General features: G+C 36.8%; 1 protein-coding gene across 1 annotated transcript in view; it reads right to left on the bottom strand.

Annotated features, from left to right (window-relative positions):
• Positions 1–25756, bottom strand: part of LRP5 (LDL receptor related protein 5) — a 121033-nt gene that overhangs the window by 88029 nt on the left and 7248 nt on the right. The window lies entirely within an intron of this gene.

Below are 25756 nucleotides of genomic sequence, written 5' to 3'. Positions count from 1 at the left end.
CAACACTGTGTTTCAAATATGGAATAGTTTGGGAACCTAGAATTGGAAGGATTCACATGAGGATAGATATTAATATATAATAAAAGGATGGTGTTTGCTTAGGTATTATTTCTCTGTTATTCTCAAGCAGCTTAAAATTTCAAAGTAGAATATGCAGAACTGACTAGATCCAATGTTCATTTGTGGCATAAAAACCCCTTACAACTTGCAAGTAAACTCATTTACTGCTAAAATAAGTTTAACACCCCACCCCTAAAGATAGGATCAATCCTACTGTGGGTCACTATGAGTCAGTTACCCAGTTATGAGTCAGTACAAATTGCACTGTCATTTACAAACTAATTTTGCTACACTAGGTCCATATCCATCTTACAGCTGTTTTGATGCCATTGCAGCAAGCACTCTTTATTATTTGTCGCCATAAATAACAATAGGCAGATCTCTTACAATGATCTCCCCCAAATAATACAAAACTATAGTTTGCTATAGTAGTAGCAAAGATTATTTAAAATGTAATAGGACTTCTTGGCACCAACTTTCAATCCTAGGACTGCTTTAGGATGTAATGCAACAACTTCAAAGGGTGCAGAAGGTCTTTAGGACTTTGGGTAGTGGTCATTTCCAATCTCAGCCTTTCTTGGCGATAGTAGAAACTTTTTGCACACAAGCAATTCCTTCTTCACTGACTGGAATAACGTAATTTTTTTAATCCTTTGCAAAATATGCTCAATAAAAATCCTTTGCAAAATATGCTCAATAAAAGCCATAAATCTCATGCTAACCATTAAATTAATACTAATAATAAAGATGAAGAGATATTTCCATTTGTAAAATTGTAATGACCATTTCCAAAGAAATAGCATGCCATACAGTGATCAAATTAATACAAAATAAATTTTATATTTACAATTAATCTTTTTCAAATATGTCTACAGTTCCCATATTTAAGGTATCAGACCACTTATGGTGATTTCAGTTTTTAAAATATATAATCAAAGACTCAGGCAAAGGAGTAAAAACCGCTCACCAGCATAAGCAATGTAAAGAATATCAATTTTTTATCATTATGAAAATAATAGGAAAGATTAAACCATCTGGCTCTATTATAGATTTCAAAGATAGAAAAGGTTCAGATTAATGCCACCTCACATATTGTGCTTTAAATCAAGTTTCTGCATAGCATTTGAATGAAAACTTCATATTACATATCAAGGTAACAGGAAATGTGGATGTACTCAAAGGGGAAACTCACTCAAAAATAGAAAAATATTGGCCTAAGTACCCATCTTCAGAAAGTTTTTAGTCACCCATTTATCAAATTGCTTTGGGGGAAAGAACCTGAGCTTTCTTTTATTGGCACAGATTCCCAGGAAGGTATATAAATAAATAAATACAATTTCATAAAATGGTAAGGATTCCCTTACATTGAGCTTGAGTAAGAATTTAAGAATACCCAATCTAGGTAGGTCCCAGGCCCATCTTAGTGCAACATTTTGCTTCCCAGAGTGGCCAAGCACACATTTCGGGGGTTCTTGAAAAATATGTAAAATGTGCATTGTTCCTCTGCAAATGGAATGGAAAAACAGTCTAATTCCAATCCAGAAATTACACTGAGTTTTCAAGACAAATAGGCTTTTATAGGTTCTCCATGAATGAATCTAATCTTTTTTCAAAGACAAACAAATCAGTAGCCATAATCATGTCTTGTAATAATAAACTCTACAAAATTAATTGAGTACCATATGAACTGTTTTCTTTTATCTGATCTATATCTTCCTTCCAATTAAATGCCTGTTGGTCCATAATATTTTCTCTAAGTTAAAATTTCTTCAATATTCTACCCATTTGCCATAAGGAAGATAATAATTTTGGCTGCCTTCGTGGGCAATTTTTGTAGTTCTGTTATATCCCTTATCAATTGTAGTGACCAGAACCTTACACAGTGCAGATGTAAATATATTATACAACCATGATGGTGAACCTATGGCACACGTCCCAGAGGTGGCACGCAGAGCCCTCTCTGTGGGCACGTGCACCATTGCCATCTGGTCTTCTGGTTTCTGGTGCACACATGTGTGCCGGCCAGCTGGTCTTCATGAGTGCCGGGGCACCGGAAAATGGCTTGAAAAATGGCCAAAAAACCAGGCCATTTTTCGAGCCTTTTTCAGGCCTTTTTCAGGCCTTTTTCAGGCCTTTTTCAAGCCGTTTTTGCCCCAAAAAACGGCCATGAAAACAACCCAAAAAACCGCCTGAAAACAGCCTGGAAAATGGCAAAAAACCAGGCATGCGCGCACTGGCCAGCTGGTCTTCGGGTTTCCGGCGCTCCGGCATGCACGCATGCATGCATGCACGTTCCAGTTTGGGCAGTCAGTGCCGAAAAGGTTCGCCATCACTGCTATAGAACATTACAATGTTAACAGACTTGTTTTTATTTCCGATTGATGACCTCTTGCATGTATTTATTTGACTTATATTCTTCCTTTAATTAGAAACATAAGGGAGCATGCATACTGCTCCCTCCTTTTATTTTCTCTCACAACCACCCTGTGAAGCAGATGGTGCTGAGGGAATGAGTGGCTGGCTCAAAGTTACACAAAGATATTTTGTGTAATATCAGCAGAATTTTCCGCTTCTAGTCCAACAATTTAACCAGTATATCACACCAGCTCTCATTTCCCTCTTCACAGTAGTCTCCTCTCCTATTATCCACATCATTTGTATTACTAGAGAAAAAAAATTGGTTGGAAAACCTAAAAGACACTTAAATATGTCAACTCTGGGGAGACAGTACAATTCCTACAGCTGAAAAACAGGAGTAATATCTAAAACTTTTTAACAACTGTACAGTCAAACAAACACCACTCAAACATCCTCAACAGACAAATGCTACTTGGAGAAAATAAAATATGGCAGGTGTGCAGTCTCCATCCAGAAAAGCCACACACACCCTTTTTAAAGGAAATGTAACTAAGACTTAAAACAGTTAGGAAGATTATTTGATACTCAAATGAGAGAGAAAAAAAAAAAGGCAGGATGTGGTCTGCTGCAGACAAGACCAAGAATTATGCCTTGGGGAAAATTGCAGATACATGTCTTTATGAACAAACTGCCTATTCAAGCACCATCTCCACTTACACAGATAGCCAAATCTAACAACCGCACTGAAAATTGCAAATTTTTTAAAGATGAAACTGTTGTAACATTATCAGGATGTCTGTTATCATTTTTTATTCAATTACCTGAGTTTTGTTCAATTATGTCCCTAAATACTCAGAGTTATAAATGAAATGGGATATCAATACTTTACTCCAAAGGGATTAGGTGGTCAACAATATTGGTTTTGATAATGAAATAAAGACAGATGTGTTTTTAAAACTGGATAAGCCAAATATATCTCAATGGTGTCAGATACAATTGAGTGAGTTTTTTCCCCTTAACAATGCCTTTAGACATTCTAAAAACGCTCAAACTCAAATCAGCAAGACTAATCTGCCTGTTAAACTGGTGAAGGTAGAATGATACATTCCTGTCTGGAACCACTGATATGGACAGGTGTGCCCAACTTTCATTGTTCTAAAGGCCACAGAGTCTATGAATAGCATGACAGGGATCACCCGCACACAGCCCATTTCTGGGCTGTGTATTTCTGCTGAGTTATCTCAGGAAAACATAAATCAAATTCAGTTAATATTTGGCTAATGTGTAGACTGGGATACATAGTCACCGAATAATATTCTATGAAAGTGCGCACAGAAGAGAGGCAATCTGAATCAGTCAAAAGACCAGGAAAGAAAGCCTTTTAAAAAACTACAATAGTTAGGATTGCTGCTCAAAACAACCAAGCTTTGTGTTTTGCACCCACCCCTATTCATTGGCAGCTACTACTGTAAAACACCTGAAATCCATTGATCACCAACTTCAAAAGATAGATTAAACGTTGATTTTCATGCAGTGAGCCTTCATATTTAACCTGAGTTTAAACTTGTCAAGTACTGCCTTGTGAAGAATGGAAAATTATTCCTTTTATCTTGGAGAAGTGTGTGCAAATATAGGGGGAAATTCACCTTGCAAATGTACACAGTGGCTTATTGGGTACTTTTGTCCCTCTGAAGTAAACAAAAACTGTAAGTGGGAAATTAATCCAGGAAACAGTTTAGGAAGCCTGAATTCTTATTCTGGGGTTTTGTTTTGTTTTTTTGTAACCTACCTATCATTATAGCAAGTTATAATTTTGTTATTTAAGCAATGATCAACAAAACATAGAACATAAAAATGGAATGAAAATTCCATGGTTATAACCAACCCAACTGCCCTCTCCACAGCTACCATAGAATATTTTTTTAAAATGACTGAAAAGCAAAAATAAAGTTTTTTTTAAAAAAATGTTAAAATTTGTTGAAGTCTATAGCTGGAATGTAGACTGCATTGACAAAGCTGCCTCAAAGGTGCTTTTCAAAAGGCAACTGGATTTCTTGTTTTTCTTCCCTTGTAAATGTTTTGCTTGTCATTTAAGAAGCTTCTACAGGACAACCATGACCTGAATGATTGAGAACCTCCATAGACATAAAACACAAAGCTATTTTGAACTCTGTTTTGGCAGCTGTATTGGCCTAACCTGCAAGAAACACTAGGACAAAATGGGTAGCTTGCCTATCAGACTATGCCAAATGCAAATAGTGCCCTCATAGCACTACATGGTCCAATCCTGCTAAATACCTTGGGGATTTCTCCTTCATCTAAGAGCTTCTTGTAGTATTAAAACACTACTAGGAATCCTAAAAATAGTAGCCTCTTCTTAATATTAACCCCCATACTGTCTTTTCTTCTAGATTTACAACATTAATTGTATTAAGGCAGAGATTATGCAATACATAATATAAAAAGTATAATCATTTAACATATTTCAGTAAAGGGCAAAAGCTAAAATTAACACAAAATGTTTGAACAACAACTACAAAAAACCAGAATGGGACAATTCACTGCAGTCAACTCGCCTCTGCCAAATGGCCAACTCGTTGCAGGCCAATTCGCTATGGAACAATTCAATTTAATTTATATTTTAATTTTTGTCATTCACATTTCATTTTGTCCATCCTTTTGCATCCTTTCTTTAATGATTTTATTCCACCATTTCTTCAATATTAGTGTATCTCTTGCTCTATGGTGAGTTGCCCCACAGCAAGTTGGCCGTGATGAGTTGTCCGAAAGCAAGTTGGGCGCACCAAGCTGTCCTGCAGTGAGTTGGCCATGGCGAGTAGGCTGCACCGAGTTGTCCTAGACCCCAAAAAAACTTACATTTCTACATAGTGAAGCAGGTAGATACAGTATATTGATAAATATAAGCTGAGATGTGAACTCCTACCTCCCTTGCAATTAGTGTACGAGTTGGAAGTTGAAGACAAAAACCACTCAGCCCTTCTGAAATCCTGTGGCATGCGAGCATCAGCAAATAAATAACGAACACATACATGCACAGACACACACATACAAATCCTCACCTTAACAGTATACAAAAGACAGTATTTATTCATATTAAAAACCATTTGGGCACAGTAAGGGCACACAGTAGATGAAGCTTCACTTTATTCTACTTTGTTTAAAATTTGGAGAAAGAGAAGACTAAAATATATTTTCAGCCCAACAATAATTTATGCATAGAATTTTCAACAGATGTCAGCAGCTGGCTCTTCAACCTTGCTTTAAATTTCAATAGGCTATGATTTGAAAATTGTTGCTATGCATAGCCAATTCCTGTGAACCAATCCTATTCAAGGAAGTGTATCAAAGTACAAATTACATTTAGTATAAGTTCTAGTTATGTTAAACATTTTGTTGAGCAATGATATTGCTGAAGAGGAGACACAATCTGAACTCTAAATATATCAAAATAATATTACTACAGAACAATCCTCCTGGTGCCCTCAAAATATTGAAGAATATGACTTCTGCTACAGCTAGCTAGAAGCAAACTACTTAATAAAGAATTATATCATCATATAAAGCAAAAACCCTCACAGGCATATATCCTCCTTAAATTTCAGAGTGCAAATGTATACAAATTGAATCAAATAGTATTCTTGAACTAAGCCAGTTAATTAGCTTATTGCTTTCCATAACTTTCGATAAAAAATAAGAATAATATTTGAGGAAGGTACAGTATATAAATCCTTCTGCTTAATATTTGACTTTTGTTTAGTCATTTATAACTTGATTGTGACAAAATGAAAAAGCTTACCCATTGTGCTCATTTATTATGATTTGTTCTAGATTAAACTATTGTGTGAATGTAGCTATGGGATTTTATAAACTCAAGATTTATGGCTTAGTACTATATTTGCACACAAATGCAACAACTGTAGATTATTTTACGCAAGAATGACTAAAACCAGGTATAATAATAACCTGCCTATTGTGTCTTTTTCCCATAAGATTTTTTTAGTTGGCAAACTAAGTTATCTTACCTACCACATACAATTTATGAACTTATTTGAATAATTTGATTTTGGATCTTTTTGTGGTTCAAGACATTTTGGCAACTTCTGTTTAGAAGTTACCTAAGATCACCATAATAAATCAATTGCAAAATCAATTTCCAATATTCATCCAGATTCAAGGACAACACTGGCTAGTTTATACACCTAACACATAGTCCATGTGGTTTAGGTGTGTGAATGCAGACATTCTCATTTGTACATTCCAATTTACGACTTAGCATATGCAAAACCAGCTAATTTTGGTGTATTTTTAAACCACAGTTAAATCAAACACAGCTTCGCTCAATGCATGTAACTCAGCCATTATTCAAACAGTCAAAATCCTTTATTAGAAAGACAAAAAGATTTATAAACCACAATTAGCTAAATTGAGTACATGAGAAAATAACAGCTCCCTCCTCTAAATGGGAAGTAGCTATACAATTTTTTACCTGCCCTGCTACTCCAGTTTTACAAAACATAAACATCAGGGATAGAATGAAGCAGGTTGCTGTAGAAATAACTGACAGCTGATATGAAAAGGGCATGTTTTAGAAATGTGTTTTTCCTATCCCAGGGTTTTTATAGGATATAAAATTATCCCAAGGCCATATTAAAATAACACATTTTTTTTAAAAAAAACCCATTTTTAATTTTTATTTGCATTCCATACTCCCACTTCAAAGAGTTAACACCTTCTCAAAAGACCAGGAAATTTGGGCAGCTAGCCTAGGTTATTTATTTTGCATAGTCAAGTGCTGCATATTTTCTGGAATCTTGTAAAAGATACATATTTGGCACTGTGTAGGTTAAATCTTTTGCACTAATTATAGGTTTCAGAAACCAGACAGATTTATTTCAGAATCTTTGGTTTTACTTGGCAGTCTACAGTTTGTTACTACTAACGTTATTATTTACAACGAAATATAGCTCGCTGATTATATACTATTTCATTTGGACAAACTTACTTTCTTTCCCAGGGGACACTTGCTTCTAAAAGACATTGTGCAAAACAAAAAGTCAATGTTTTCTGGCAAAGCTGATAAAGGCTCATAATAAAAAAAGCATATTATTTTTTTAGAAGTCTCTCAAGTTGTTATCAATTCCTGTACTATATACAACCTCATTCACCCAGTGTTCTAATGAGGTCTCTTAATTATAGTCTCTGTTATAGCGCTAAGCAGCATAGATTGTGGCAAGGCAGCTCAGTGGTTGCAGTACCACGGAGAGCTCCAAAGAAACAATTTCCTGATCCAATGATGTCATTAAATTCAAACAGGTTACACCTTGGCTGATATAGCACCTTTTAAACCCCACCCCTTTTTAAAAGAGATGTGGCCTGGAAATAGCACTCCATCTCTCACACCCCTAATAACAGATGCACAACTACATAGACTGCAGATTGAAAGCCTGCATAGTTGGAGTACTGACAACCATTCATTTTGTGACCAAAATGACAATGGCACTGAAAAAAGTGACTTATGACCATTTTTCACACTTCATAACCATTGTAGCGTCCCCCATGGTCACATGATCAAAATTCGAATGCTTGGCAACTGGCATGTATTTATGACGGTTGCAGTGTCCTGGGGTCATGTGATCACCTTTTGCGACCTTCTGATAAGCAAAGTCAACGGGAAGCCAGATTCACTTAAGGACTGTGTTACTAATTTAACTGCAATGGTTCACTTAACAACTGTGGCAAGAAAGAACTGTGGCAACAGGTAAAATGGGGAAAAGCTCACTTAAGAAGTATCTTGCTCAGCAACAGAAATTTTGGCCTCACTTGTGGTTGTAAGTCAAGGACTATCTGTACTCAAGAAGACTGACACATCAAAGCTGGGCTTTGGCGAATTAGGTTCAATGAATCTCTGGGCAGGATTTTTCAGTACCTTGGCTTTGAAAGCATCTGGTTTTGTGATTTCTACTTCCTTCAAACTCTGGATGTCCAGATTATCGCAGGACAGGGACCATAACAAGAGCTTCCTTCTACCCAAAGGACTGCATTTGCAGGAGAAATTAATTCTAACTTAGCATCAATTATGTACTAGATATTTATCCAAGGAATCTTTACAAGATATAGCAAACTACAATTGGCTAAAGCATTTCCCCCTCCTCTTCTGCCAATCTCAGGCATGGCTGGCCAGAACTCCCATTTCTTTTTTAAAGCAAAAAACATAAAGACTGATTTGAGATCTGGGTGGCCTGATATTAGTAGGGGAAGCCTGAAACTTACCCTAGTATCAGGGGTGAAATGCTCCCGGTTCGGACCGGATTGCCCAATCCGGTAGTGATTGCAGCGGGTGGTTCGGAGAACCGGTAGCAAAAATCCCTGCGCCCCCCCCATGCCCAGCTGAGCCACACAATCATCAAAGGCTTTTTTTTTAAAGCATTTTTTCTACAACCTCTTCCGATGAAAAAAATGCTTTTAAAAGTAAAAAAAAAAGCCTCTGATGATCACATGGCTCAGCTGGGATCATCAGAGGCTTTTCAAAGCATTTTTTTCTGCAACCTCTTGGCTGAAGAAGTGGTAAAAAAATGCTTTGAAAAGTCTCTGACGTTCCCAGCTGAGTTTCCTGATCGGCAGAGAGGCTTTTCAAAGCATTAGAAAAAATGCTTCAAAAAGTTTTTTTAAAAAAGTTGGCCACGCCCACCCAGTCACATTACCCCCCACCACCAAGCCACGCCCACAGAACCGGTAGTAACAGATTTTACATTTCACCCCTGCCTAGTATATATAAATTTTTATTTAACAAAAACAAACCCGGAGTACTACAGCTGCAGAAGTAATATATTCAGTAACTCCTCTGGTCATCTGTGCCTAGAGACTAGAAGCTTAAAGAAAATTTCCAGGTAGCTGAAGGAACAAGAAAGTATAAGAGAAAGGAAGCGAAATGAGGCACCTGCAGAAAAAAAGATTGAGGACATAGTTAGGACAGAGAGACTATGCAGAAATATTGATTTGCAATATTGTGGATTGCAATAGTGGATTGCAATTGCAAAATGAAAGGCTAGATTATGGCTAAGATAAAGTGTCTGAAATTGAATGATTATCTTAGTCATTATCCAGTAAAGCTGCTACAAAACGAGGAAGTTGCCTAGATAAGGAGTTAACCAATGGTTAACTTCTCCTTTCCCTACTTGCCTCCATAGCTTTGTCCACCAACCTTATTTTCTTATTTCCTTTCCAGTTTGTGGTTTTCCATCGTCCTTCCAATTTTGTTCTACTGGGAATACTGAAATACTAAAAGTTTCTTATTATAAAAAATTATGCGCATGTTCAGGAGTTCCAGCTTGCAAAGCACTCTTCTCCCCCCCAAAACTGATACAAAATTGATACAATTGATGAATAGTAGAATTTTGCTTTCTTCTCTTTTCAGAAAGGACACATACAAGTAATAGAGAGATGAAAAGGTTCTGATTTGCTATTTTCATAGAAGATAAAGTGGTCCTAGTGAAATTAAATGCACATGTATAAATCAACCAATACTTCAATACTAAGCCCCTCCATCTAACAACAACTCTGCAAGTTTGTTTAACACAGTTCTATTCTTTTTTTTTTAGTTTGAAAATGCTTTTTTGTATTTTGTTTGGATTTGTAAATAGGGCCACCAATGAATTTTAATTCCTTCTTCCAATAATTTTTGTCTAGATTTCAAATTCCCTAATCCATCTAACAGTTCCTTATATATTACTATTTTGTTAAGGTCAATTAAATTGGGGTAGACCAAGGCTTCCATTGTCGACACTCATTTTGGGATTTTTGGATAAAAGTTCCTTTTAATTTTCATCCAAGTTTCTAATTGTATTTCCCTCACTTGATGCCTCTGGAAATACTTATGGGTTTTGTCTTTTCCATCCCAAATAAAGGCATGCCAACCTTTCTGCAAGTCATGATGCTCAATTGTTAAAACTCTTCCATTTTTTAGATTTATCCATTCTCTGAGCCATGACATTACTGCTGCCTGATGGTACAATTCCCAATCTGGAAGGCCAAAGCTACCCTTACTTTTGGCATTTTGTAACATTTTAAATTCGATTCTGGGCTTTTTCCCTAGCCATATAAATTTACTAATAATTTTATTCAGTTTGTCAAAAAAGGTTTTTCCCAATTTTATAGGTACTGTTTGAAACAAATATAAAATTTTGGGTAGGATATTCATCTTTATCATGGCGATTCTCCCAATCAAAGAAATTTGTAGTTTTGTCCAATTTTCTAAATCTTTTTGAATTTGTTGCAATAATCTTGAGTAATTGTCTTCCTTTATTGAAGCACTGTTTCATAACCATGAATTTACTTCAAATGTAAAGGAAATCAATCAATCAATTTTTATTCCATCCATCTCCCCTATAGGGCGACTCTGGGCAGCCTACAGATTTTTAGAAGTAGAAAAAATTAAAATATTAAAACTGTGCAAATTAAAATGTTAAAAACTTTAAAAAAACATGACTAAGAGACAGAAAATACGAGCACAAAGACTTTTTACTCTGTCAACCGCCTTCATCAGTGAGTGCCCACCTTGGAGCCCCAAGCCAACAACCGGCAAAGCCAAGTTTAAATATACCTTCCAGTAAACCAATGGGAGGACCAAATTCTCCTTCCCAGACAGTAGACTATTGCTATAAATTAGGCCATGGTCAATGTCTCCTCAGTTTCATTTAAGTCCAAGAGTTTAGTTTACACAAACAAAACTAGATTAAATGGGTTTACTGCTGCCAGGATTTTGAGATCATCTTAAATAGGTCCAACATCGTGCGAGACCCAGAAAGAGTGGCTTGCCTAAGGCCACCTAATCTCTTAAGGTGCAGGATTGGAATTTCATTTAATGAAAGTATCAATTAACTGGTAAACCAGCTTGTATCTTTAATTGCTGTAAATAATTTACGTGTCTGTATTTCACAAAAATGTGATAAATAATATGCCTAAAGTCAGGGGTTGATAAACACCACCATTTTGTGTTGCTATATGTGCCACTCCTGATTTAAGCAATTTGGCATTCTCAAAGTGGCAGAGCAATCCCACCCATCCACCCACTTATCAAACCCTTGAATAAAAGGCAGGGTACTACATAGCCCCTTAAAACAAAATATTCACATGCCAATCAGAGTTTCTTCACTGAAGCAACAAGCCTTGCCACATACATGCGTGAACTCTTGCTCTCTCATTTTAAAGGAGCAATTCCTTGCCTTTTAGTTGTGCTTCAAACATGCTCTTCCTAAAATATTTTTCTGGCTGGCTGGAATGTTCTAATTTTCAAAATAATAGCCAGGCATCTCAGCAAAAGTGGCTGAGAAAGCAGATGACCTGAAATGAAATTTGTAGTATCTATGGTTCCAAAGCACATGGCTATATTTTTCAGGCTTTCTATTACTAAGACATAAAGGCTTTTATTTTAATAAAAGCAGAGTTTCTCTGGTCACAATGCAAGCCTGCAATGCATATACATGCTGACAAAGTGAAAAGGGTGGGGTAAGAGTGGGAAGACAAGAAGGAATCTTTAACATAGCCTTAGGAATTTTTATAACCAGTCTTGGTTTTGTTCAACACTTATTTTTTTTTAAAAAAGTTAACAAATCAGTTCAAAAGAAACAGGCTGAAATTGGTAATGCATCAATCACAATTGGGCTTATGCCACATGTGGCTGCAGAAAAGACTCATATTAGAAACCCCACAGACATTGTCTCTGTAGTACTGAAAGCAGCACTTGGGATTTATGAACAACAATAGAAAAGAAACTTGTGAATCTCCCTTCATGTAGTTCCAGGAACACAAAGCAATCCCTTGGGAACAGATGCCATAAGGACCGAATTGACCATAATCAGTATGTTCCCGACTAAAGCAGAATTATATTCAAGAAAGAAGTTTGTGATATATTTCAAAAGAAGGGCCACACACACACACACCACTATTGTTTGATTTAACTCATTTCCCACCAAATTTGCCATACAAAGCCAAGAAAGAGTCCAAATGGCTTTTAGATTAAAAAAAAAACAAAACTTTGTAGTAATTGCAACCACACAATTTTTCCATTCTTCTTAAGACTGCAGCTTCCAATTCTACAGAGAGGATGTTCCTTAGGATCATAGAATTCTTTGGATTATACTCTTTTGTGGGATATTTTACCTGAAAAAGACTCTTTTGCTTTTTTTTCCCCAAGGCAAGTCTGACAGGGAGAAATCTTATTTTAAATGAAGAAACCTTTCCATTTGGCTATAAATCCTCAATTTATGTTATACAATTGTCCAACAATTGCAGTATTAAACAAAGCAGGGGCAGCATGCAGATTATAGCAGTGGCCATAGGAAGCATCTCTATTTCCTTCAATGTGGCAATATAATATGTATCTATGTATGGTCAGCTTATGCGTCTGCTTGCCTGTGTTTATGTGAGGGTCAAATTAGGGAGCGTACTTATCAGTTGCATCTGTGTATGGCTATGTTTCTGCTCTGGTTAGCATTCTTGTGTGAATATATGCATGAGAAGCTTAGGGTGGGCCGTATATACTTTAATCTGGGTCACATAATTAGGATGGCAGTCTGAGAATGGAACAGATGGCAACCTTTTGAGCTGTTGCCCAACCAGAGTTTTTTTCTGAATAGTTCTGATCAGTGCAATCCCCAGCTTGATCCAGCTCTTTTTTTTTAATTAGATCTTTCCTTTTCTGGTTTCTCTTGCCATACCAAATTTGATCCAGTTCTGGTTTTTTTTTCCCCAGAGAATAATCCTGTTGACAATGTCCTGAGCCTTTTTCCATTAATTCCTTTGCAGCATTCCATTGCATTAGTAGAGATAATAAAACAACCATCTTCTCTGTCTGTCATCAGCAGGGTTTGGAATTTTTGAGGTTCCAGTATCAGAATTCTGATCTTCCTGCCCAACATCCATACTACTCCAACCAGTTCTTCCATGTGTAATGTATCGTACATAGTTACACTAACACAAAAATGCAGAACTCTTTTTTCCCCTGTCTTCTGTCCTCCTTAAAACATTTTCTCCAAATATTTTCAAAGGAGAAGTTGGAATTTATATCTTAAGACATGAGGGCTGCATTTTTTTTAAAAAAATATACTCTTATTTGCAAAAAGGAAGACAGTTTTTTAGAAGAATGTTATGACAAAGAAGGTAAACCTCATACTATGAGTATAATAGAGTAATTAGTAATATTGAAAAAAAATCAGCATTTTCAGTGGTTACTCAGTATTTCATTATTTATTAAAATATTTCTTTTTGGACTCATGCGGTCTTTAACACTAGGTACCTAATTATTAAAACAACTGAAACCCAAAAACAGATTCAGAACTGAGCAAAAGACCTCCCCAAAAAGTAAAATTTGGAGTTGCTTCCAGATGAGATGAGCAACACATAAATCCAATAAATAAATAATAAAATAAAATTGTCTCTTTTAAATTGAAATTCAAATATATTTGTTAATCTTGTAACCCTGAAGAAGAAAAATCTTCCCACCAAAATTTAGCTATTTTCCTACCAGAACATTGCTGGGAAGAGGACTCAAATAGGGCAGTGGGGGTTTCGGGTAATGAGTCAATTACCCACCATTCCAAGTAGTATGTAATATACTTTATTTATGATAAAATATGCAATTTTGTCAATCTGTTGCTTGTGCAATTATTTGGGATTCATTTCCAAAAAGGTACTTTGGAAAGCAAAGAGGCACAATCAAAACACCTGCCAGACAAGTCTTAAAAAAGATGCAGATGGTCTAAATCACTGGTGTCAAAATCGTGGCATCACATTGCCATCATGTGACATTTTCCCCCTTTGCAGAGCTGGGGTGGGCATAGCCTGTGTGTGACGTATCCATTCTGCAGGCCGCCAGTTTGACACTCCTGGTCTAAATGGTGGCACCCCATATAATTTCTGAACTATTTTTTTCCATATTATTTTAAAACACTTCAGTTTCACTCTACCTAAAATATATCAAAACATATCCCAATCCAGTAAAAATTACCTCAAAAAAATCCAAATCAAAGTTCCCTCATACAGGTAGCTCTCGACTTATAACTGCCACTGATTCCAAAACTTCCGTTGCTAAGCAAAACAGTTGTTAAGTGACTTTTGCCCTGTTTTACAACCTTTCTTGTCACAGTTTTTAAGTGAATCATTGCAGTTGTTAAGTTAGTAACACAGTTGTTAAGTGAATCTGGCTTCCCCAGTGACTTTGCTTGTCAGAAGGTCACCAAAGGTAATCATATGATCCTGGGACACTGCAGCTGTCATAAACACATACCAGTTGCCAAGCGTCTGGATTTTGATCACGAGGCCATGATGATGCAACAATGGTCATAAGTGTGAAAAATGATCATAAATCATTTTTTTCAGTGCCATTGTAGCTTTGAACAGTTACTAAACAAATGGCTCTTAAAAACTACCTGTACAACCTACATGCAAATGTCAGAGCTCTAATAAATTTACATCCTGACCTCAATGCCTGGGGGAAACCAGGCCTTCACATCCTTCCCAAATCTACCTTTAGAATAGGTGCTGTCTGTATCTCTGAGGTGTTCCACAGAAAAGATAAACAATAGTCCTTGATTTATGACCTCAATTGAGTCCAAAATTTCTGTTGCTAAGTGGCACAGTTGTTAAGTGAATTTTGCCCCATTTTATGACCTTTCTTACTATAGTTGTTAAGTGAATTACTGCAGTTATTAAGCAACTAACATGATTGTTAAGTGAATATGACTTTCCCATTGATTTTGCTTGTCAGGTCACAAAAGCAGATCACATGACCCTGGGACACTGCAACTGTCATAAATATCAGTTGTCAATTGAATTTTGATTATATGACCATGGGGATACCGCAATAGTCATGTGAAAAATGGTCATAAATCACTTTTTTCAGTGTCATTGTAACTTTGAACAGTTCCTAAATGAACTATTGTAATTCGAGGCCTACCTATATTTATAGGGCCTACCGGATTACACTGCTTCCCCAAAAGGACTTGAAAACATGCCCAATATGCCAGGTGGGAAGGGCATAAGCCTTGATGAATAAGAAGTCCTAACACTAACCTGACCCCATGACTGGTAGGTCCTTAAATATGGCAACCTCCACTCCATTTAGGTATCATCCAATGTAAGGCTGCCAACATCTACTCAGTCTAAACAGTGACTAAATGTCAGCCCCAGTAGGTTTGCCTGACCAGAAAATCAACTCTACAGGATGACAAGAATTACTTTTAGTGAGATCGGCTATAATAACAGAATCTTGCAAGAATGATTGTGTGATATACCCCAGTGAATCAGGGAAGTGTTTGCCTCAGCTGCTTCTGAATATTATCTGTTTGCCAGAATTTAAAGAATTTTTCAGGCCTCTTAGTCAAGAAACAGTTCTTGTATATTTCTGTCAAGCTTTCCGCCCTTACTCTCTATATCAAGCCTCACTTGAACCGTGCACCAGAACGTCAAGAAATCCCCAAATTCCCTCTGGAATTCAGGTAGGTCCATCAGGCCCCTGGGATGGATGCATCAAATAGGTCCCTCCTCCTTATAATGGGGAAGGGGGGGCGGGTATCAGAAAATACAAAAATACACCAACATAGAATATGAAAGTTTCATCCTACAGGGGTTTTCCCCCCCTAACTTAAGTATTTTTCTGAGCAACATTTTATATATGAGATTGATTTCAGTTCCATGTTTGCATTCTAACAGCAATATACTGTATCCTAAAGTATCCTAAAACCCAGTCAAGCTCTTTGGGTGAGCAGAGCAAACATCTGGAATTAGAAACAAGATCACATCTGAAACAAGCATACCTTTGTAAAGTCTTTTATCTCCTGACATCTTATACTGCTTTTGAAAATCAAATTTTCCATGGTAGCTAAGCCATCATTTAATACAGTCATTAAAAACCCTCCTATCGTAAAGTCTATTAACTACACTACTATCCAAACCAAATTTAACATACACACACAAAAACATACATACACACACACACACACGAATATAAACAGATGTCCAGGGAATACCATTCCTTGCATATTTATGGCACCTGGAACCTTTTAAAATATGGAATGAATTGAATTATTCCAAAACAAAGTAAGCTTATTTAAAAACAATAATACCTTTAGTGTATTAGCTAGCATATTATTCACACAGACACCAAAATGTGGCAAATATAAATTCAGACCAAACTAATGCAATAAAAATATTAACACCCCCAACTGAATACCAATTCCTATGAATTTATGCACCAAATACATGCACACGCACTCATATATCTTGTGCTTTACTTTTATTACTAACACATTTTTCTTCCCTCATCCCCAGGTTTTGGCCAAAGCTTGTAGTACCAAGCATTGGCCAATAGCAACATTTTACAGTAACTCCCAATGAAACAAGTCAAAAGAGAAATTTCTTGTGAGCTACTTTAATCAACAAATAGCACTATGTCTTCTCAGTTTATATTTGTTATTTTCAAACTGGAAAGACACAGTGCTATTTAGTGACATTTTTAGATCCAAATTAATATTACCACAGGATCTGAAGAGATTTCTAAAAGTTGAGCAGAATATGTAATTGGCAAATCAGGCATAAAGGGAAAATCACATAAAAGGACTGAAGCAGCGGGGATGCGGAGGAACTTAATACCAGTATGTAATATTCCATTCTGGTTTTATCATTTGTATTTAGGTCATAAAATTGTATGGTTCTGCAGTGCAGAAATCCCAATTCAAGGATCCTTCACAGATATATGTCCAGACTTGGTGCTTCTGACAAAGGGAAGCCCATCATTTCTCTCAGTAATTTTACAAATGAACTGCTCTTAATATTAGGGTTTTTTCACATTCAACTACAGCTTGTCTTCATGTAACTTAAGCTCATTATTCTGTGTTAAATCTAAGAGAGCCTGTGTAAGGTTTTATTTATTTTCTTTATTTAATTGATTTATATGGCCACCCATTCAACAAATGAGTCAGGGATTCCCCTTTAAAAAAAATAGCCTGTCCTGTCTTCTTACCTCAAACCTAAAACTATTCCGATCCTTCAATCTCTATCAGATTTGGTTTTCAGTCTCTAATCCTCCACAATGCTATTCTTTTTATTGATTTCAGTTTCTCTTGAGTCCTTAAAATGCAATGTCCAAAGCTGGGCACCATATACAAGACCGGGTCTCACCAATGCTGAGTTTTGAACACGTTACCATGGTGATGTTGCAATGATCGTAAGTGTGAAAAATGTTCATAAATCAGGTTTTTTTTTCAGTGCCATTGTAATCTCGAACCATCCCTAAATGAATGGTTGTAAATTAAGGACTATCGGCACTATCTATTTAGAGGAAATATTTTTTAAGAATATCTCCCTGAACTCTTTTGCCAAACTTATTTGCCTATTCCTGTTCACCCAAAGGACTCATTATTTGGAAACAGTTACTGTGATATGGAAATTTCCAATTTTTGAAACATAAATTAACATTTTTAATGGTACAATGTAAACTGCCAAGGTCAGAAATAACAGAAGGTGTATTTAGCAATAATTAAGCAGAAAAGAAACAAGTGTGTAAAGGAAGTCTTCTACTTACAACAGTTCATTTAGTGACCATTTAAAGTTACAATGGCATTGGAAAAAGTGACTTATGACCGTTTTTCACACTTATGATAGTTGCCGCATCCCAATGTTCACATTATCAGAATTCAGATGCTTGGCAACTGGTTCATATTTATGACGGTTGCAGTATCCTGGGGTCATGTGATCAGCTTTTGTGACCTTCTGATAAGCAAAGTCAATGGAGAATCCAGATTCACTTAACAACCATGTTACTAACTTCAGAAATGCAATGATTTACTTAACAAGTGTGGAAAGAAAAGTTGTAAAATGGGGCAAACTTACTTAATAAATGTTTCACTTAGCAACATAAATTTTCAGTTCAATTGTGGTCGTAACTCGAGGACTACCTGTAGATTACTTATCTTAGAAAGAAAACTCATTACTGTTCAATGCATGTCAACATTTGGGAGAAAAAAAAGCAAAATTACATATATGCATACATCCACATTCAGAAATACTTATGGTTCCTGTTGACTGCTATTTTCAAGATAAGCACTTGTTACACCAGAGAACAATATACTCCAGAACTGGAGTGCCAGCTGAATAATTGCCCCCAAGGGTCTGTCTGCCAGATTGTCTAACAATAAGTGAATTTGGAGGACAAAGCGAAAATCTAGACTACCAGCACATTCCTTTGATTGGTTTTCTTTTTAATTCTAAGCTGCTAGATAAGAAAAAGGAGATGTCAAAAAAATTCAAAACTCACTGGAATCCACTTTTCTCTGTGAAAATACTAGTGAAAAAAAAACAGTGAACATTTTTATAGCCTCAATCCTCCTATGCTCCTAGAAATATTCACCTTGCCATAACAGATTCCATCAGCAACTGTTTCATCACTATAAAGAAATTGTCTCTTGACTAACCAGATTTTACACCTTCGAGCATCTTGCATATTATACACAAACATAAATTCATGCTGCATTGGATTTGGCCTTTAGTATTTGCACAAAGCATTGAATGAAGTACAGATTTCCCTTGCTTACCTACTCCCATACCTGCAAACTATTACAACCGTTGTTATGGGGATCAAAATAGCCATCTCCATTTTGTCCTACCCCCTTACTCAGAATGAAGAGAAAAAGGACCTCTAACACTTGAAACAAATTTGAACAAAGTACATTATGCTGAAGCCGGTAAGGATCCTCAGCTCTAAAATGATTCTATACCCAAGCAAATCTACTGTGTGTAACATAATGAAAATGCTAATAAAATCTGAAGTGTCATGATGCATTTTGCCTCTTTGACATAACCACTTGCATTAGAAATCCAGCTGGAGAAAAGAAGGAGAAAATTGAGAAAGAGAGTCCCTCTTTGAGGGAGATTGAAGGTTCAGAAATGTGAAAAATAAATAAAAAATGGTTTCATTGTAAAGTACATAAAATATGACATGAGGAAGAAATCATGTCTGAATAACAGTGCTTAAGAAGAAGGAAGGCTCTAAAAATTTATGAGCATATTTGTCAATGCACCTGGGTTGCAACATTTCACAGTATATCCTGCGATCTTGTTTTTCTATGACTTTATGTAAATTTATGAAGTTTTAGGAGAACAGAACCCTAGCATAAAGTTTCTCTTGCTTTATGCTAGGGTTACGTTCTTCCGAAACCTCTTACAAAGCTTATATGCAAACTATATATTATGCATTAATAATAGCAATTATATATTATTAGACTTTCAGCAGAGCTGAAAGAATGGTGGGGGAAAATCCAAGCCTACTCTTTCAAAATGCTCTTAAGACACAGGTCGCATTCTTAAATCATGATTGAAGCCTGTGGTGAATAAATTGGTGAATATTATTGAAGCCAATAATATAGCAAAGTAGTAAACTATTCATGACATGATTGGCCAACTCCTGGTTTGTTGTTTTTTCTTTTAGCACTCTTCCCTTTAACTACTGTAAATTGATTGTAGACTTGGTTGTGGATAAGAATAAGCCAGGTACCCACAATAATCTATGCTTTCCTATTTGAAAACATGCTAAATTGCAGTTGAAATTACAAGGCCAATAGCAAATCATAGTTTAGAATTACTTATTTCCTTTGTTTATTTGCAAATTATGGTTTTGCAAAAACTGCCAATGAAACCAGGTTGAAAACCTCTATTTTTAAACCACTACCAAATTATTTGTTTGCTGAAATGTCCAAGCTCCCCCACCCCAGCTACAAAACAGGCTGTTCAGGTGTTTGTCATTTAAGGAAACAGGAGATAGTCCCAGGACTGTTTAAGGTGTCTGCAGCCTTCTCATATCTACTAATGCTGCTTAACAGGTTTGTTCTTAGGTTTGCCTATGTGGTTATTTTAATTAAAAGAATTATAACCACTCCCCAGCACCATAACCACCATCAGGCTCACAGCAGACTGAAAGACATTATTTTAAAAACTATGGGATAGACCGAGACTTCCTCATGCACAAGTTTGACACATGCAGGCGAACCTGAGTGTTTATTTATGCACCAACCCATTCATATCTGCATCATGCTTTAATCATGCTTTAATCTCAGGTTCTCCAGACCCAGACCACCCCAACGATGCCCTTGATGTGATGTCCCGCTGCCTGGAGGCCGTGCGGGTCTGGATGGGGAGAAATAGGCTCAAGCTCAACCCCTCCAAGACCGAGTGGCTGTGGCTTCCGGCACCCCGATATAGTCAGCTGGCACCATCGCTGACTATTGGGGGTGAATCTCTTCCCCCCACAGAGAGGGCTTGCAATCTGGGCGTCCTCCTGTATGCACGGCTGTCTTTAGAAGAGCATATGAGGGCCGTGGCCAGGGGGGCTTTTTATCAGGTTCACCTGATCCGCCAGTTGCGACCCTTTCTGGATCGGGACGCCTTGCGCACGGTCCCTCATGCCCTTGTCACCTCCCGGCTGGACTATTGTAATGCTCTCTATATGGGGCTCCCCTTGAAGAGCACTCGGAGGCTCCAACTGGTCCAGAATGCGGCCGCGCGGGTAGTTATGGGCGCAACCCGTTACACCCATGTAATACCTCTCCTTCACGAGCTGCACTGGCTCCCAGTGGTCTTCCGGGTGCGATTCAAGGTGTTGGTTACCACCTTTAAAGCGCTCCATGGCTTAGGGCCGGGGTACCTCCGAGACCGACTTCTGCCGCCAGTAGCCTCCCACCGGCCAGTTCGCTCTCACAGAGAGGGGCTCCTCAGGGTGCCATCAGCCAAGTTATGTCAGCTGGTGACACCCAGGGGGAGAGCCTTCTCTGTGGGGGCTTCTGCCCTTTGGAACGAACTGCCCCCGGAAATACGTAAGATTTCTGATCTCTGTGTATTTCGCTGTGCTCTTAAAACCCTACTGTTCCGCCAGGCTGGGCTAATCATTTAAAAATGATTTTAAATTGGGTGTTTTAATTAGGTTTTAATTCTGAGCTAAAATTATTTATTACTTTTAATTGGTTTTTAAATTGATGTATATATATTATGTTTTAATTGGCTGTTCACCGCCCCGAGTCCTTCGGGAGGAGGGTGGTATAGAAATTAAATTAATAATAAATAATAAATTCTCCAAATTGTGTTGTCCTACTCAACTGGAGATTAGCAAGCACTCCAGCTGAGGAGGGCTGCTGTAGAGACACTATAAGGTAGAATAAAAGAATCAAATGTGACTTTGCACTGGAATCATCTCTCCTTCCTCACTGGATTAGGAGATATTTGTTCCAACTCTGAAGAAACAAAGATCATGTGAGACTGCCTATGGCTAAACATGGTTAAAATACTTTATGGGACTAGACAAGATTCCCAATGCTGTGAAATAATACGACTAGCCAACTAAATGTTTTTTTTATTATTTTTTAGAATTATATTTTTAGAATTATATTTAGAATTACATTTTATATACTTATTTTTTATAAACTAAACATTGTTTTATTTCAGATATTTCCTCTATCAATATAAAGGCAAAAGTGAGCGGATGGAGCACAGCAGACTTCCTCGACAGCTTTCATACAATTCATGCAATTATTGACTGCCTGAAATGGGGAGATGGAATGGAGTAGAATAATTTTATTGTCATTCTAAATGTACAGTAATCGGCATACATTAAAATGAAATTTCGTTGCATGGAGCTCTCAAAAGGTCACCGAGTTTATGGTCAAAAGGTTTATGTATGAACACCAACATTCTATCTTAACTTTACGGGCCCAAAAAAACATGAGGGGGGGGGAAGAAAACAAGTCATTGCTTGTCCTGCACTACATGGTCATATGATCATTCCAAAAATTGCGAGAAGCAACCTCTAGATCAGGGGTGGCAAATTCGTGGCCCATGGGCCACATGCGTCACGTGCTGACCACGCCCATCCCTATTTTAGCGAAGTGGGAAAAGTCATGATATGTCACGTGACAACAATGTGACGCTGCGAGTTTGACACCCCTGCTGTAGATGAAGGATTGTGAGACTGATCAGCATATAGCAGTTACCCCTTCCAGACTGCAATAACTTTCTCATCAGCAACAGTGAGAGAGAGATAAAAATAGTATTCTTCCAAATACTATGAGCTTTGGAAAGGACTGCAAACTATAGAGTGGCCTTCCTTGAATACTTTTAATTGTTGAGGGGTCTTTGTACATTCTTGTTACTAAACTGTGGCATATATCAGGTCATACAGTAGGCTTTTTTTCCCCCTTGCTAAACAAATGGCACAAGTGAGTTGCAGTCCCACCACTAACAAGTGTACCTTGCTTTAAGCATTCAATCTAAATGCACTGTCTTATTAACTTACACACTGGTGCATTAATCACTGAAATCTTAAATTAAAAATATGTTTAAATCAGACATTGGGCAATATCCAAATTTGCCATGTATGCAAGTTTTAAGATATCAAAACCCTAAATATGCATCAACAACTGGAGTGTTACCACTCCTATGAGATCAACCAATTCAGCAACTCCTGGGTTGACTGTCAAAGGATGAAAAGACAGGTGTGAGAGAAGGAGAAATCATACAACCTCAATGTGTTAAGTCACACCGAGCAGCTTCCATTGACTGAAGCATGAGTAACTTCTGCTGAACTATACACTAAAGGACCTATCTCCTCTACTCTTCTTATACCTCACTAAATGCAGCTTAAATAATAACATCCAGATATGCCATAATGAATGTTTATTACAGTGCAAATTTCATTGGTAACATCCTTCTTCAATCATGGCATGAGGTTGCCTGGAAATATGATTTTCCTTCAGTCTATTTTAATCCACACAAGAATGTATATGTTGTGTATTTGATGACACAACTTTTGCTGTTGTTCAATGTAACGCATGCCATTTAAGCCCAGCAAACCTTTAAATACTGAAAGACACTGACTTGTATTCACAAGTTCCCTTCTATTCATGAAACAATGTTTGCACACCATCACAAGGATACTGAGAAAAGAACCACAAATCACATATAGGAAAATGGTCTCATTTCCCTAAATCTCAACATGTGTTTAGATGCTAAACCCTATATTTACCCTGTTCACCATATCTCTCATTTTTCAATATTGATGCAATGTGACACAGCAGTGCTCGAAACTCCCTTAAACTTATTTGTTCAAATACTATATTTGTTCAAGTTACATTTAATTAGATCTAAAGTTAAGATTGATACAACTAAATTCAAATACACTGGAACTATGAGAGATAGTTCTAATACAGAATTACTTTGTTTTCTTCTCTCCTTTTAATGTTAAGTGAAGTGACTTAAATGTAAACAAGTTTGCATACAATATAGAAACACGGGTATGTAAAGCTAGTTGAAGCTGAAGCTGAATGAGCAATTAATCTTAATATGCCTTTTATTTTTACAAATCAAAAGAAAAAAAATGTAAATTTTGAGAGAATTCTCTTGAGAGAATTTTGAGTAGTTATTTTATGCTGAACTGGTGCAATTCTTTCAAACACCATAAATGAACAGCATATTGGTCATTTTACTCCAAAAAGTGAGTTGGGCCAGGACAAAAACAGTTGGGAGCCAAATGCAATATATAGTCACCATGATTATTCTGCATGTATTCAATGTTATTTGGTTTCTGCTGCATTTCAGTTAACAATTCAACAGCAATATTTAGATAAGATTTAGGAACTACACCCAAGACATTGGAAGACTGCAGGCAACACCTGAATCAAATCTGCTTGTAGAAGCCCAGTAATTCCCAATTGTGATAATCCAAAGTTTTCAATTATTCACAGCTATGTAGCTGTTGAAGGACTTTTCATGTTTTATAAATAGACAGGAACAAGTATTTGTAACTCTAAAGGAATTAGTTACAATCTTTTAGGGAGAATGCCAATCCATACATAGGGTATCCTCCAGAATTTTTTTATTACAGTGTTTTCAATGCCTTGCTGTTGGCTACAATTACTATGTTATTAGGAGCTAAAGTCCAGACTATATGAAGGGCATAAAGTTGCATTGGTGAGAATAAACCAAATTTAAGGAATAAAGATGCTTGCTTTCACTAATTACTTCATATAGTCTGCCTATGTATAAGAACAATGGGAGCTCAAGTAAAGTTTTGGCTCATATTCATAATTCTGAACTATGATGAAAGTTATGTATTAGCCAGCTCAGCTGATTTATTAAATCTACTTCTGAACTTTAAATTTTCCAACCATGTACTTTTTCAAAGCAAAAGAAGCAGCCAAGAATTAATAACATTCAAGCTGCTTGTCTTCATAAGCTAAGGTATCAATATTCTTCAATACAAATACATCTCTGAACTTGTGATTCACATATAGTACCTCCCCCCTTCACTAAACTGGGCGTGATGCATTTGGCCCATGGGCCACGAGTTTGACAGCCCTGATTTAAAGGAAAAAAGGAAGAAAAGGGAGCAAATTAAAATACATATGCACATAATGCAAAGACAGCACTGACTAAGCATCCACATTAATAAAAGCCATATTTAAAAACTGAAATCAACTTGTGTGTATATACTTTATTTTTTTTAGACTGAGTGTTGCATTTTACTAACATGCCGGACAAAATTGAAATTTTATATCTGTATGAGTGTGTTCTTGCCCTCCATTGTAATAATGATTCATATGCAGCATGTTTTGCTACAAAATAACACTTAAAAGAATACAGTTCAGGAAATTGTCAAAAGATTTACAAGTTAATTGGTTAGTATGCAAACCAGTTTAGAGTATTGGTTAAGGCTAAAAACTGAGAGGGGCTATGAGTTCTAGTCCTGCCTTGGGCACAAAGCCAGCTGGGTGACCTTAGGCCAGTCAGTCTCTCTCAGCCCTACGAAGGAGATAATGGAAAACCACACTTTTGAAAAACCTTGCCATGAAAACTGCAGGGACTTCTCCTTGCAGTTTTCAAGAATCACATACAACTGAAAGGGCGGGGTTAGGAAGCAGCGTAGCATTTGGTTTTTCTTCAGACTAGAAAAACAAAATTCAACTGATTTTGCTAGATTTACATATAGATTTCAACAAATCATCATTTGTTTTATACAATGAGGGATCACAAGTAAAAATGCCCACATTGAAACTATTATTAGCCACTATTTATTATCCAGAAAGGGAGTGGATTAGACATTAAAACATTTTCTGGATCTCACATTTAGCTTTGTTCACAGAACATGCTAGAAATAGTTCATACAACATGCTAAAACAAAAAGCATGATGATGGTTTTAAACAAGATAAAGTGATTTGTTTGCTTCCGTCTTAGCCACTGTGGGTCATTATTCATTGTTTATGTTTTCTGTGTTACGCAAAC

The sequence above is a fragment of the Pantherophis guttatus genome, chromosome 1 (assembly GCF_059756535.1).
Source record: "Pantherophis guttatus breed Tessera chromosome 1, ASM5975653v1, whole genome shotgun sequence".
NCBI lineage: Eukaryota > Metazoa > Chordata > Lepidosauria > Squamata > Colubridae > Pantherophis > Pantherophis guttatus.
Note: the sequence above shows the minus strand (reverse complement) of the source record. Positions and strands in the feature narration are given on the sequence as shown.